This window comes from Saimiri boliviensis, chromosome 13 (genome assembly GCF_048565385.1).
Source record: "Saimiri boliviensis isolate mSaiBol1 chromosome 13, mSaiBol1.pri, whole genome shotgun sequence".
Lineage (NCBI taxonomy): Eukaryota > Metazoa > Chordata > Mammalia > Primates > Cebidae > Saimiri > Saimiri boliviensis.
Genome location: NC_133461.1, coordinates 45,822,501 through 45,833,763, shown reverse-complemented (window position 1 = coordinate 45,833,763; position 11,263 = coordinate 45,822,501).

Below are 11,263 nucleotides of genomic sequence, written 5' to 3'. Positions count from 1 at the left end.
TAAGAAAAATGTCATCTGACTGGAGGTTCCTCCCCTCCTCAGTCTCTCTATCTCCTTTCCTTGAGTTCTATTTCTTCCCTGCACTTAGGATTCCCTGACTTTGTGTTCCGTGGTAACTAATTGGTAATTGTCTTCTCTCCCATAGCAATGTAAGCTCCATGAGGGCAGGGGTTTTATCTGTTTAGTTTACTGCCTCATCCTCAGGACTGAGAACACCACTCAAATAAAACAATTACAGGAAATAAGTTGAATGGAAAATTATGAGCTTTCTAGAGCAATAAGTTGATTTGTCCTTGTTATTAGGCATATTATCCTTTTAGAGTCAGCTTCCAGGAACTGGTAAAGACAAAAACATAAGGACTGAGTACGAGGCCTGTGTGGTGCATGGCACTAGCCCATTCCCAAGTTAGCCTCTTTCACCTTTTTGTTAAGTCAAATAGACAGATCTTGGGCTGTGCCCCGCCCCTTCCCTGCTCCACTCCTCCCCACCCTCCCCAGGCCTCCCTTTCGCCTTCGCCTCTCCCCTGTCTCCACTGCCTCCTGCTTTGCCACCAGCACGGCCAAGGCGTGGTCTAAGCGTTGTTAGAACCTGCTGGTCCCTTAGTTACTACCCTACCTTTCTCTTTTCTCTCACCACCCAAATCCTAAATCTTGAGGACAGTGCTGACAATTCTCTTTTCTTTCTATCAATTCCTCCCTTAAACTGTTACAATTTGGCTCCTATTCCTAGATATTTTTGGAGAACCTCTATCTTATGTAACTCTATCCTAAATCATCTCTCTGCATCCCATCTGTATCATGCTGCTATAAGGAACTGCCTAAGACTGGCAACCTATGAAGGGAAGACGTTTAATTGACTCACAGTTCCAGAGGGCTTAGGAGGCCTCAGGAAACTTACCATCACAGCAGAGAGGGAAGCAAACACTTCCTCTTCTACCTGGCAGCAGGAGAGAGAAATGAGTACCTAGTGAAGGGGGAAGCCCCTTATAAAACCATCAGATCTTTCGAGAACCCATTCACTATGATAGGAACAGGATGGGGGAAGCTGCCCCTATGATTCCATTATCTCCACCTGTCTCTCCCACAACAGGTGGGGATTAGGCGAACTACAATGCAAGATAAGAGATGGGTGGGGACACAGCTGAACTATATCATTGTCATTATCTTAACCTTTGGAATCCATTAGCTAAACAGACAGCAGAGTAATCAACCTAAGAGGAACACCTGATCGAGACAGTTTCCTACTTAATAACTGCAGAGGTTTCCCATCTTTTTTAGGATCCAGTTCAAGCCTTTTTAGAATGGCATCCTTGGCTGACATGGCTGGTTCCTCACCACTCTGCCCCTTCATCTCTCAACATTTCTCTGCTAGGCATTGATCGGAGTGGCTTACACCCATAACCCCAGCACTTTGGGAGGCCGAGGTGGGTGGATCATCTGTCAGGAGTTTGAGACCAGCCTGGCCAACATGGTGAAACCCCATCTCTACTAAAAATACAAAAAACAAAACAAAACAAAACAAAAAACAAACAAAAAACCGGAGCGTAGTGGCAGGTGCCTATAATCCCAGCTACTCAGGACACGGAGGCAGGAGAATCACATGAATCTGGGAGGCTCAGGTTGCAGCGAGCCTGGGTGACAGAGTGAGACTCAGTCTCAAACAAACAAACAAAACAAACAACTCCTTAGAAAATGGCTCATGAGTTTTATCAGGAATGCTAATTTCTTCCCAGGAAGAGGTTTTTTCCAAGTCCAGGCTTGGGACAATTTTGTTTACACAAATCTTACATGTTAGTCTAAGTGTGATGAAGAATATTAACATTCTGATTTTTCTCTGTTCTTTGGTGCCTTTAAATAAATGTATCAAATTTCAAATACTTTTCAAATGTTTTTTCTTCTTTTAATTAATTTTTTTTTTTTTTTTTTGAGACAGAGTTTCGCTCTTGTTACCCAGGCTGGAGTGCAATGGTGCGATCTCGGCTCACCACAACCTCCGCCTCCTGGGTTCAGGCAATTCTCCTGCCTCAGCCTCCAGAGTAGCTGGGATTACAGGCACGTGCCACCATGCCCAGCTAATTTTTTTGTATTTTTAGTAGAGACGGGGTTTCACCGTGTTGACCAGGATGGTCTCGATCTCTTGACCTCATGATCCACCCGCCTCGGCCTCCCAAAGTGCTGGGATTCTTTTAATTTTTGATAGGTAGAGACAGGGTCTCATTATGTTCTCCAGACTGGTCTTGAACTCCTGGGCTCAAGCGATCTTCCCATCTTGGCCTCCCACAGTGCTGGGATTACAAGAGCGAGCCACCATGCCTGACTTTTTTCACTAAACTGGGGCTTCTTTTCTCAGAGTGAAGTGCCCTGGGAAGGGCAGTGAGGCTGAAAGTGAGGGCTTCCGATGGCTGCGGGAGGATTGGGAAGCCCATGAGAGGAAGGGGAAAGGTATGTCCATGCTGGAAATCTTCCCAAGGCCTAAACTCTGAGATTGTGCTCTTCATAGCCTCAGCCTCTTGAGTAGCTGGGATTACAGGCATGCATCACCATTCCTGTCTAATATTTTTGTATTTTTAGTAGACATGGAGTTTCTCCATGTTGGTCAGGCTGGTCTTGAACTCCTTACCCTCGGGTGATCCATCTGCCTCAGCCTCTCAAAGTGCTGGGATTACAGGCATGAGCTACTGCGCCCACCCGAGAGACAAGTCACAACTTCTAGTCAGCATGATTTTGAGACCTGAGAAGACCTAACCCCCTTCCCTGTCTTGTTTTGGAGCCCATCTCACACCTTGCCAAACATTAAAATGCAGACATTCTACGTCACATAAATAGGTTCTTCTTCTGATAATATTGGGCACATTTTTATAATTCTGCCTTTGAAAATATTTGGCTATGAGTAATTTACTCTTTTACAGTCTTTCTTCATAATCATGTTGACTTCAGTCTTCTTACAAAGTGAGAAAATCTGATATGTCATTTTTTAAATGCAAAAATATTTATGAATATTAAATTTAATGACAGATGAGTTTGACATATCATTTGGTAGAATGTTTAATTAGACATTTATTGATTTCACATCTGTAGCTTTTTTAGTTAGGAGCAAATAATTTTTCCCGTAGGTCTGTCTCAAGCATGTTTGTGGACAGCATTGTTCGAGCTCATTGGCCCTAGGCCCTGTTTCTATGGTTCCTAATGGATAAAACAGCTTGCTGACAGTCCTCTGACTTGACGGTTTGGGCTGCTTCCTGGAAATGTCATTAAAAAACTGCCTGTCCCTTCATGAGAATTCAGAGCAATGTCTATGCAGGGACAGCGGGGACAATTGAAAGAGACAGCTCCCATTCTAACATTTTTGAGCCATGGACTTGTTAGTCTAATGAAGCTCATGGATCCCTTCTCAGAATAGTGTTTTAAATGTGCAAATAAAATATACATAGGATTACAGAGGAAATCAATTCTTATTGAAATACTGTTAACAAAAAGAATAAATTTGTGATGCAGTAATATGCACATTTCTTTTTTAAGCTATTAAATGATAAGATCTAGCTGTGGGCCTGAGAACTATGGTAATTTCAAAGTAGCGGTGAGTATAAACAGTATTTTGAGATATAGGACCTTAGTATAATCTGATATGAAAATATTTGATATTTCTGTTGATGACAAAGTCACAGGTACTTATACTATGAATATAACTTGTTGCCTATTTTCTTTTTAAAACTGTCATCTCTCTATCTTCTTTGTATGTATGTATATCTATCTATCTATCCATCCATCCATCTATCTAGCTATCTATTTTTGAAGCCTACAGCACCCAGTATTCCCAGGCTGGCTCTCATTCAAATACTAACTGGGACTGACCCTTCTTAGCTTCTGAAATCAAATAGATTGGGTGGATTCAGGGTGGTAAGGAAATGTAACATTTTAATTACAAGCTAATGAAATTAGGGTGAAGTTTTTTTTTAAAATTTTTTCCATTTGATTCTCAGAAACTGTGATTTCTGTCTATGGCTGTGGGTCCCAAATTAAAATCAACGGAAGTGAAGAACGTTCCCACTATAGTGAGTTATTATGGTGAGAGAATTATAGCTACCACACGACTTTCAAGGCTGCGATTCTGAAGCAGAGTCTATGGATCTCTCAGCCCCCAGAAACACTGTCTTGAATTCTCCTGATGTATCAGTGGAACAGAAGAAAAGTGACTTTGCTGATACAGAGTATTAGACATTTACACAGGATTTCTTTTTTTTTTCTTTTTTTTTTTAGGTTATAGAAATTCTTTTTTTTTTATTGCATTTTAGGTTTTGGGGTACATGTGAAGAACATGCAAGATTATTTTACAGGTACACATGTGGCAGTGTGATTTGCTGCCTTCCTCCCCATCACCTATATCTGGTATTTCTCCCCATGCTATCTCTCCCCACCTCCCCACCCCCCGTCCCTCCCCCATTTCCCCCCAACAGACCCCAGTGTGTAGTGCTCCCCTCCCTGTGTCCATGTGTTCTCATTGTTCAACACCTGCCTGTGAGTGAGAACATGTGGTGTTTGATTTTCTGCTCTTGTGTCAGTTTGCTGAGAATGATGGTTTCCAGGTTCATCCATGTCCCTACAAAGGACATGAACTCATCATTTTTGATGGCTGCATAATATTCCATGGTGTATATGTGCCACGTGTTCCCTGTCCAGTCTATCATCGATGGGCATTTGGGTTGGTCCCAGGTCTTTGCTATTGTAAACAGTGCTGAAATGAACATTCATGTGCATGTGTCCTTATAGTAGAATGATTTATAATCCTTTGGATATATACCCAGTAATGGGATTGCTGGGTCAAATGGAATTTCTATTTCTAGGTCCTTGAGGAATCGCCACACTGTCTTCCACAATGGTTGAACTAATTTACACTCCCACCAACAGTGTAAAAGTGTTCCTGTTTCTCCACATCCTCTCCAGCATCTGTTGTCTCCAGATTTTTTAATGATCTCCATTCTAACTGGCGTGAGATGGTATCTCAATGTAGTTTTGATTTGCATTTCTCTGATGACCAGTGATGATGAGCATTTTTTCACATGTTTGTTGGCTTCGTGTATGTCTTCTTTTGTAAAGAATCTGTTCATATCCTTTGCCCACTTTTGAATGGGCTTGTTTGTTTTTTTCTTGTAGATCTGTTTTAGTTCTTTGTAAATTCTGGATATCAGCCCTTTGTCAGATGGGTAGACTGCAAAATTTTTTTCCCATTCTGTTGGTTGCCGATTCACTCTAATGACTGTTTCTTTTGCCGTGCAGAAGCTTACACAGGATTTCTAATATCCTCTTCAAGGCCAACATTATGACTCTCAAGTGTGCCTCCTATTCTCTCACCAAATGGCCCCCGCAAAGCTCTCCTGAGGCACCCTACCTTGGAAACTTTTAATTTCATTCTAAAATTTATGTACTCTAAAGTTCATATTTCACACTAAACCACCCACTAACCCACCTTTCATCCATCCATCCAGTAATGAGCCCATGCCATAAAGGTATGAAAGTGTAACTTACCTCTCTTTTCAAATTTTCCCCTTGTTCATAACCTCATAGTGAGAAATATCTACATTAGTGCGAAGGATTGAGTATGATAAAGCCATCCTCAAATGTTTCTAGCATAACCGAAGCAAATCAACTCATTGTATAAGCAGTTTTTGGGCCAATTTGTGAAAACTGGTGGTTATTCTTGGCTTCTGGTCCTCAGACCTGGAATGTCTAATACTGCTGGTAAAATTGCCTATCCCACATGTAAGTGTGATCATGATTTCCAATATTGTTTATTATATCTCTGTTTTTCCTCTTTCCTCTCTCAGATGAAGATAGAACAGCAGCTTGCACTTCCTGTTTGTTTTGTCATCAAAAAATGATAACCTAATATTCTGCTCCTGTGTGATGGTGTTCTTTTGCATTGTGGGCCCTGGCATCCCCCTTCAGAAATCTCATCTGGTAGCTGACTCCCTGGAAACACTTATCTGTGGCTTAAATTAAGGCATTCGAACTGGAAAGCAAATGTTTTTCTTTCCCTTTTATTCTAACCAAAACCTTCAGTGAGTCACATCTCACCCACTCCATGCTCACCTGGCCCTTCTGGCCACATGGAGCAAAGTCAACAACCAAGGCCCAGCACATGCAGCCGCAGCTGTCAAAGCAGAGGCCCCCAGTCATTGAAGAGCTGAGTATTATAGATCCTAGGGTTGCCACAGTGTACATGCAGGTGAAGCAGCTTCTTCTCACCACCATGGTGAGGATCTGAAAACCCAGTACTCGTGACACTCTCACCTTGACCCACTTCCCCATCCAAGTACACAGTTTCCAGTTTAGAATGGTGTGGCTCCCTCTCTCCCACTCAGCCCATCAGGCCCTTTGGTGACTCAGTAAACCATGCCAAAACTAGGCTGTCTGTTCTCTTCTCTACTTGGACTGACCTAAGAGTCCATCTTCCTTTTAAAATGGCTTCTGAGGTCCAGATATAGACTATGAGCAAGTATTTCACTGCTTGATCTTGGTATTTCGTGGATACCTTTCTTATAACTGATCAGACAAAGGCTTCACAGTCTAATTAAATGCTTGTGCCCCTGTAAACTATTTAAGAGCAGGGATCATGCCAGTTGTTTCTATGTCCCCATTATCTAGCACAGTGCACAAGACTGTGGCTCTCCATAAATATTTTTGAATGATTGCATGAATATGTTAATTAAAGAACACTTTAGTTTTCTCTAACAATCCCCTCGTGCATGAACTTCCTTAGATACACATCTCTACTCCATATTGTAGTGTTTGGTCTATGTTCCAGGTACTTATTTTACATATATAATTTTTATAACATATATAATTTAATATACTAATCCTGTCCTTTTATTACTTCTTTATAAAATAGTATTTATTTAACAATATAATTATAATATTTGCTTAATATAATTTAATATGCTAATCCTCTCCTTTTATTACTTCTTATGTAAACATAAGAAATTTGAGGGGCTGGGTGTGGTGGCTCACGCCTGTAATCCCAGCACTTTGGGAGGCCAAGCTGGGCAGATTATAAGGACGAGATTGAGACCATCCTGGCCAACATGGTGAAACCCCATCTCTACTAAAAATACAAAAGTTAGCTGGACGTGGTGGTGTGAGCCTGCAGTCCCAGCTACTTGGGAGGCTGAGGCAGGAGAATTGTTTGAACCTGGGAGGCAGAGGTTGCAGTGAGCTGAGGTCGTGCCACCAGCCTGGACGACAGAGTGGGACTCCGTCTCAAGTGAATGGAGTGAGCCGAAAACATCAAGGAAATCAATTGATGGTATCTACTGGCAATGATAAAAATTAAGCTTTCAAGAGAAAGTTGGATTTTGGAAAACTTGTATCTGCTACTGTGAACTTGACAGTTTCCCAGATACTTCTAAAGTTTTCTGATGAGATTGGTGGTGATATTAACAAAGTGATTTATCTGAGAAAGTATTACTAAATGTGTCAACATTTGGAAGATCTGCATAATTCAGTGAACCCAGATTTTCTAAAAGATGAATGACGTTAGAAAATCATGCATCGGTAAAGGATCAATTCAAATGTAGGTAGACCAATAGATTTGAATTTAACAGCATAAGAAATAAACTTAAATATAACAGAATATGGAAAGTTCATTGATGTAGTTTAAGAAACTACAGCTTATTGAGTTTGGGTGTAGTACTTAAGTAGAACAGCCATAATTATCTAAAAGGCTACTGAAGTATTCCTCCCTTTTTCAGCTACATTTCTCTTTGAAGTCCGACTGAGCACAGGACAGGAGATGCTCTCATCCATTTACCCATCTTACCCAAGGGTGTGTGAAAAGTTTTGTTTTTTTTTTTTTTTTTTTTTTTTTTTTGGCTTTTGTGCAGGATATTTTCTTTTCTTTTCTTTTCTACTTTTTGCCCTACACCCCGCCCCTTGCAGGATATTTTCTACTGCAAGGTACAGCAAATGCTTAAACAATGCCATTGACCCCTCCCACTTTAGGAACAACTTGTAGTGGAGTCTCTCTCCAAGGCAACAGCGTAGTCTTGTACTAAGTGTGTTAACCTTGTTTGCTTTTTGGCCTCTTTTTGCTGTTGCACTGCAGGTAGTGTCATTTACATTTTCATATACTTTAATCATGCCACCATGTTGCGATGGATTGAATGCAGAAGCAGCTGTGAGAATTGTCTTCAATTAAGTCAGACATTAAGAGATTTGCAAAAGTGTAAAACAATGCTATCCTTCTCATTATTTTTGTTTTTGAATATGTACTCCACTTTTCACTGATTTGCTATATATGTTAATGTATCACAGGATTATAATTGCTTTTTAATGAATTCATAAATATTTAAAATTTTTGTGTTTTAATTTCTAGTGAGGTCAATATTGTTGTAAATTGGTAATAAAATTTAAACTCAGACTAAAATTTATTTTATTTTATTATTCAACTATTTTTTTGAATGAAAACGGCTGTCAAGTCAAAAAAGTTTGGGGACTGTCACTATAAGTTATTGGCTATGACAGAGGAGTGCACGAATGAGAGGAAGGGACAGAAGCCAAACCCATAGAGATGAATATTTAGGAAAGTTTTTTATTCACTTAGACTACAGTAAAATGAAGCGTACATTCAATCTTTTCTTTCCTAGTAATTTTTGTAGTTAAAGTGGCCCAGGTTGAGTGTTACTGTGAGTTAAAAGCTGAAGCCCAGAGAAGGAAGAAAGAAAACCATGCTCCATTCACCCCTTTTTTTTTTTTTTTTTTTTTTTAGTTTTGTGCAGGGTATTTTCTACTCCGAGGTACAGTGAATGCTTAAACAGTGCCACTGACCTCCTCCCACTTCAAGAACACATTGTAGTGGAGTCTCCAAGGCAACAGCGTAGTCTTGTACTGAGTGTGTGGCCCTGTTTGCTTTTTGGCCTCTTTCTGTTGTTGCACTCAGATAGCGTCATTTACATCCTTTAGGAAATGTTTGTCATTCTAGTAGTTTCCTCAGAAGGCACACACTGTAAACCAAAACAAAACAAAAAGTCAGCGCAGTAGAGCAGAAGCAAGATGATGCACAGTGTTGGGTACACAGAAGATGCCACCTGCTAGTGGTTAAACTTGATTAATTGAATCTTGGTGATCCTATATCAGGGGTCTATAACATGTACACCTGATACACTCAGCTTACGTGTTTTTGTTAAAATATTGAATGGCTTTTGTTTCTGAGATTAAATTTTTTTTCTTGGACTTTATTTTTTAGAGACTTTATTTCAGGTTCATGGCAAAGTTAGGCGGAGGCTACAGAAATATCTCATATACCCTCTCCTCTGACACATGCGTGGCTTCCTCATATCAACATCTCCAACAAGTGGGATACATTTGGAACCTACATTGACACATCTTTCTCACCCAGAGTTCATAATTTACATTAGGTTCACTTTTGGTTCTGTACATTTTATTTTGACAAATGTATACAGACATGTATTTACAACTGTAATGTACAGAATAGTTTCACTCTTCTAAAAATCCTTTATGCTCTGCCTATTCATTCCTTCCTGTTCTCCATTCCTTGGCAATCGCTGAACTTGTCACTGTTTTCTTAATTTAGCTTTTGTCGGATGTGATGTAGTTGGAATCACACAGTGTGTAGCCCTTTCAGATTGGCTCTTTCACTTAGAAATATACACTTAAGTTTCCTCCATGGCTTTTCATAGCCTGCTAGCTCATTACTTTTTAGTGCAGAATAACATTCCATTGTTTGGAGGTGACATAGTTTATTTATCCACTCACCTACCGAAGTATATATTTGTCACTTCTAAGTTTTGGCAATTAGGAATAAAGCTGCTATACTCATTCATGTGCAGTTTTTTTGTGTGGCCATAAGTTTCCAACTCCTTTGGGTAAATACCAAGGAACACAAGTGCTGAATCATATGGTAAGGACATATTTAAGAGGTGAAAGATTTATATGCTCTTACGAGAAACCAGAGCATAATAAGTCTATGTTTAATTTTGTAAAAAACTGCCAAACTGTCTTCCAAAGTGGGTGTACCATTTTGCTTTCCTACCAGCAACAAATGAGAGTTCTTGTTGCTCCATATCCTCACCAGCATTTGGTGTTGTCAGTGTTTTGGATTTCGGCCATTCTAATTAGGTTTGTGATGGTATCTCGTTATTGTTTTGATTTTCATTTCCTAGATGGCATATGATGCAGGGCATCTTTTTATATGCTCCTTCAGCATCCGTATATCTTCTTTGGTGAGGTATCTGTTAAGGTCTTTGGCTCGTATTTTAATTGGTTGTTGTTTACTTACTGTTAAGTTTCAAGAGTTTTTGCAAGAGTTTTTTTGAATGTTGAACCAGCCTTGCATATCTGGGTGAATCCCACTTGTTTGTGGTGTATAGTTCTTTTTATACATAGTTGGGTTTGACACACTTTATCCCTTTGCATCTTTTTGTGTCTTTATATTGAAAGCGGGTTTCTTGGCCAGATGCAGTATCTCATACCTGTAATCCCAGCACTTTGCAAGGCTGAGGGGTGGGGATTGCATGAACCCAGGAGTTGGAGACCAGCCAAAGCAACATAGCTCACTATCTCTACAAAAAATAAAAATAAAAAATTAGCTGTCTCTACAAAAAATAAAAATAAAAAATTGCTGGGTGTGGTGGCACATGCCTGTAATCCTAGCTACTTGGGAGGCTGAGGCAGGAGGATAACTTGAGTCCAAAAGTTTGAGCTGCAGTGAGCTGTGATCATGCCACTGCACTTTGGCCTGGGTGACAGAACAAGACCCTATCTCAGAAAAAAAAAAGGTGATTTCTCATAGACAACATGGGTGGGTCTTGTTTTTTGATCTACCGGGACGATCTGTGCTTTTTAATTGGTGCATTTAGGCCATTGATTTTTTTTTTTTTTTTTCTGAGATGGAGTCTTGCACTGTCACGAAGGCTGGAGTGCAGTGGTGTGATCTTGGCTCACTGCAGTCTCCGCCTCCGAGGTTCGAGTGATTCTCCTGCCTCAGCCTCCGAGTAGCTGGGATACAGGTATGTACCACCACACCCGGCTAGTTTTTTGTATTTTTAGTAGAGATGAGGTTTCACCATGTTAGCCAGGATGGCCTTGATCTCCTGGCCTCGTGATTCACCTGCCTTGGCCTCCCAAAGTGCTGGGATTATAGGCATGAGCCACTGCGCCTTGGCCATTGAAGTTTTAAGTGATTATATATTTGGATTAATATCTACCATATTTGTTATTATTTTCTGTTTGTTGCCCTTTTCTGTGTTTC